General features: G+C 36.3%; 1 pseudogene; it reads right to left on the reverse strand.

Annotated features, from left to right (window-relative positions):
• Positions 1 to 1,546: 1,546 nt before the first annotated feature.
• On the reverse strand, positions 1,547 to 2,907 carry LOC112656281 (tumor susceptibility gene 101 protein-like; annotated as a pseudogene).
• Positions 2,908 to 5,578: the final 2,671 nt, after the last annotated feature.

Here is a 5,578-nt window from a genome sequence, read left to right on the forward strand (position 1 = left end):
GAGTAGGAGAAGAATTAAACATTAAGAAATGAAGTATTAAACAAAGGAAACAAGGTAAATAAACTTATTAACATTAAGAAAATATGAAAAAATATTAACTATAGAATGTTATAGTTTGTTTTATTTTTAAAGATTTTATTTATTTATTCATGAGAGACACAGAGAGAGAGGCAGAGACACAGGCAGAGGGAGAAGCAGGCTCCATTCAAGGAGCCTGATGCGGGACTCGATCCCAGGACCCAGGATCACGACCTGAGCCAAAGGCAGACACGCAACCACTGAGCTGCTCAAGTGCCCCTAGGATGTTATAATTTGTAAGTAATAGCGTCCATTTTGATGCTTGTCAAAAACTTCATATTTTTAAGGAAGATTTAATCTAGGAAGTATAGAGATTATATTCCTGTAGGCCAGAACACAGGGGTAATTGTAGAAAACATTTAATTCTATAATAACATAAGTTTTGTCTAGAGAGTAAATATTAAACTTTGGAATATAAGACAAGGGAAAGAAGCCTGCTTAATAGTATTGGGAAGACAATGAAATTGTACTTAGGAAAATGGACAGGGGTTCTGAATGGGGAAAATTGTTAAGATATATGGACCAAGAAGGGGAAGTTGATGCTCCAAACTTTATAGGGGTCTTGAAAGCTCCAAAAGGGGTCTTAAGAAGCTGTTTATCATCTCAAATGAAAAAGGGAGTGCTCGGTTGGGTAGAGACCATAGGTACCACATGGTTATCCTCTAATTTAGGACTTACTGTTTCAAAAGCTCCGAACCTTACATAGAATACATACATATCCTATCCCTAACTATCTGAGGTGTTATTTTTCTCTTTTTATAAATGAGGAAACCAAGTCTAAGTGATGTTAGGTAGCTTGCTCAGATTTAAGCAGATAAGAAATATTGGAAACTTAGATGTAAGGTCAGGCTTTGATAACAAATCCTTATAATGTCTATAACTGCTACTTTTATAATAACTATTGATAGTTGTTTAGTCCTATTAACTGAATCAAAAGCTGAGACATAGTGAAAACTGAATTCAACAGTCACTTACAAAGATCATACACCATGATCAAATGGGATTTATTCCAGACATGCAAGGATAGCCCAATATCCACAAATCAATCAACATGATATACCACATTAGCAAAATAAAAATAAAAATCATATGATCATCTCAATAGACATAGAAAAATCATCTTGACAAAATTCAAAATCCATTTTTGATAAAAACTCTAAATGGAGTGAGTATAGCAGGTGTACCTGAACATTTTTAAACATTTATTTATTTAGTTATTTTATGCAACAAATTTTATTTAACATATCAGTTCCAACATTCAGCACAAAAGGTTTGCAGAGGATAGAAAGTACATTAATAAAAGCCAGTCTTTACCAAAAGAAAACCGAAAATATACTATTGTTTCAAGATATATTACACTTAAATGATAAACTGTCATAACATATTCTGGGCACCTACTGATATGAGAAAGAAAGAGAAGGAAAGAATGCTTGAAGAAGAGCTCAATCTCCAGCTAATATCAGAGAAGTCAGTAGAGGTCACAGAGATTAGCAGTCTTTCTTGCTTTTTGCATTAGTGCCCCCAGCTGGAACTGTTTATGGGACAGAAGATGTACATGCTTCAGGAAGACACCCAAACCTATTACTCCCCACCTCAAGGCTTCTCCCAGGTAAAAGATAGTGTCTTCAATAGCATTTTCCTCTGCATACAGATTTAGGATCTGTTTGTATAGTGGGACTGTCGGAATGATAACTTCATCAGTGTCATTGTTTTCAGACTGATTTTCTCCAGAACAGAACTGAGTTCTTCATTCTTCTTTCTCAAAAGTTCTATGTTTTTATCGACCTCAGCTACTTCTTGATCTAAACGGGTAACCATCTCTTCCAGTTTCTGATCACCTTTCTTCAGGTCTTCCTCTGTTTGTTTCAAGGCATTGAGCCCTGCCTGGGCATGATCCATTTCCTCCTTCCTCTGCCATCTCAGCTTGTCACTAACCACTGAGATGAGAGAGGCTCGAATGGTGACCTCACCAATGGTGTCATCCCTATTGGGACTGACAGTGGCCACGGGAGCTGGGAAGGGTATTGAGAACCTGTGGCAGGATACTGACCAGAGGTGGGTAAGGACAGCCTGGATAACCACTGGGGTTGGGAGGATATCTGGATGGATATGCAGATATTCCACTTGGCATACTTGGCATATAGGAAGTATTGGGTTGCCCCTTTGCCTGGTATAGTGGATAAGATGCCAAAATAGTGAGACGAGAGAAGACTGGAGGTTCATCTCCAAACACCACAATCATGACCTGAATAAACAAGTCTGGCTGTGGTGTTTCCATTTATGTAGAGAAGGAAGATATATCTTCTCATTTGCATCAGCATGCTTTCCTGTTTTATTTTTAAAGGATTTATTTATTTATTATTTATTTATTTATTTATGAGAGACATAGAGAGAAAGGCAGAGACACAGGCAGAGAGAGAAGCAGGCTCCGTGCGGGGAGCCTGATGTGGGACTTGATCCCAGGACTTGAGGATCACGCCCTGAGCCAAAGGCAGATGCTCAACCACTGAGCCACCCAGGTGTCCTGCTTTCCTGTTTTAATAGTCATTGAACTAGTAGGTTTAATGAAACAGATAGGGGAATTATATGAGCATGTGTCCCACAGCCTAAGGCATATTGGAATATTATATATATTACTTTATAAGGCACAAGAATTGTTCCACTAAGGTTCATTAGTTCCCTGGAACTGCCATCATTAAAAACATATGAATCCAATACAGGTTTGAGATCTTTGTATAAAGTAATAACATGGACAATTTCATGTATGGTTAGGTCTCTGTATTTGTACTTAGACACCGTTTTCTTGAGCTGGCTCTCTGACACTGCCATGGCGTCCGCCTCACGACTCCTGTCCCCGCAGGGCAGGTGTCTTTGAATATATCAAAGTACTTAAATGACAGGTCCACAACTAACACCATACTCAATGGTAAATAACTTAGAGCTTTACCACTGAGATCAGGAATAAGACAAAAATGTTCGCCTTCCCCACTTTTATTCAACATAGTACTGAGAGTCCTAGTCACAGCAATCAGACAAGAAAAAGAAATAAAAGGCATCCAAATTGTAAGGAAGAAGTAAAATTTTTACTATTTGCAGATGACATGATACTCTATATAGAAAACCCTAAAGTCTCCACCAAAAAACTACCAGAGCTGATAAATGAATTCAGTGAAGTCACAGGATACAAAATCAATCTACAAAAATCCATTGCATTTCTATATACTACTAACGAAGCAGCAGAAAGAGAAATCAAGAAACAATCCCTTTATAATTGCACCAAAAGTAATAATATATCTAGAAATGAACTTAACCAAGGAGGTGAAAGACTTGTAGTCTGAAAACTATGAAACACTGATGAAAGAAATTGAAAATGACACAGACAAGTGGAGAGAGATTTCATGTCCATGAATTGGGAGAATGCATATTGTTAAAATGTCCACACTACTCAAAGCAATCTATAGATTTAATGCATTCCCTATCAAAATACCAGTAGTATTTTTCACAGAACTAGAACAATCCTAAAATTTGTATGGAACTACATAAGACTATGAATCACTAAAGCAATCCTGAAAACGAAAAACAAAGATAGAGGCATCATGATGTCAGATTTCAAGTTATCCTAAGTTGTAGTAATCAAATCAGTGGTACTGGCACTAAAATAGACAGGTTAATACAACAGAACAGAGAGCCCAGAAATAAACCCATGATGTTTTGGTCAATTAATCTTTGACAAAGGAGACAAGAATATGCAATGAGGAAAAAAAAAGAAAAACCGTCTTTTCAACAAACAATGTTGAGATAATTATACAGCTGCATGCATAAGAATGAAACTGGGCCCTTTCTTACACCACACACAAAAATAAACTCAAAATGGATTAAAGAGCTAAATATGAGACCTGAAACCATAAAAATCCTAAAAGAGAACAATGGTGGTATTTTCTCTGACATGGACTGTAACATCTTTCTAGATAGGTCACCTGAGGCAAGGGAGACAAAAGCAAAAATGAATTATTGGACTACATCAAAATGAAAAGCTTCTTGCACAGCAAAGGAATCAATCAACAAAACCAAACAACACTCTACCAAATGGGAGGAGATATTTGTAAATGCCATATCCAATAAACAGTTAGTACCCAAAATATATAAAGAAGTGATACAACCCAATACCCAAAAAACAAATAACCCGATTAAAAAGTAAGCAGAAGACATGAACAGGCATTTCTTCAAAGAAGACACGCAGATGGCCAAAAAACACAGAAAGGGAGCACAACACTTCATCAGGGAAATGCAAATCAAAGCCATAATGAGAGATCATCTCTTACCAATCAAAATGGCTAAACTAAAAACCACAAGAAACAACAAGTGCTGCTAAGGATGTGGAGAAAAAGGAATCCTTTTGCACTATTGTTAGGAACACAAACTGGTACAGTTACTGAAAAGCAGTATGGAGTTTCCTCAAAAACTTAAACAAATAAAAACAATAAATTCAAAATTTAAAATAGAACTATCATATGATCCAGTAAATGCACTACTGGGTATTTAACCAAAGAACATGAAAACTCTAATTAGAAAGAATATATGCTCCCCTATGTTTATTAGAACATTATTTACAATAGCCAAATTATGGAAAGAGCCCAAATGTCCATCAATAGATGAATCAATAAAGAAGATGTGAGATTTTGTGTATATATATTTATGTGTATATATATTACACATATATATTACTGAGCCATTAAAAGGAATGAAATCCTACCATTTGCAACAACGTGGATGAATGTACAGATTATAATGCAAAGCAAAATAAGCTAGTCAGAGAATGACAAACACCAAATGATTTCACTCATGTGTGGAATTTAAGAAACAAAACAATTGAACAAAGGAAAAAAAAAGAGACAAAGGAAAAAAAAAAACAGATTCTTAACTATAGGGAAAGAACAGATATTTACCAGAAGGAAATGGGTAGGGGATGGGTGAATTAGGTGAAGGGGACCAAGAATACCCTTATCTGGATAAGCACTGAGTTATATATGGAAGTGCTGGATCACTATATTGTACACATGGAATTAATATAAGACTGTATGTTAACCACACTGGAATTAAAATATAAGCAAGCAAACAAAACATAGCTATGATCTTACCATTGAGAGGCAATCGGACAATCCTGTGTTCCTGTTCTATTATTTTTATATGGCTCTTCAAAATTTAAATATGTTTGTCCGGACTTTTGCCCTTATATATATATATTCTGTAGATTTTCCACCACGTGTTATATAGTCGTTGCATTATTTTACTCAAGCTGTCGTAACAAAGTACCACAAACTGGTGGCTTAGACAACATAATTTTTTTGTCTTACTGTCTGAAGGCTGGAAGTTGGAGATCAAGGTCCCCCCTAGGTTTTGGTGGTTTTCTGGCCATGTTTAGCATTATTTGGCTTGTGGACGCATAACCTGCTCCTTGCCTTTATGTCCACATGGCGTTCTCACTGAGTGGGTCTCTCAG

Source organism: Canis lupus, chromosome 37 (genome assembly GCF_003254725.2).
Source record: "Canis lupus dingo isolate Sandy chromosome 37, ASM325472v2, whole genome shotgun sequence".
NCBI classification, from domain to species: domain Eukaryota; kingdom Metazoa; phylum Chordata; class Mammalia; order Carnivora; family Canidae; genus Canis; species Canis lupus.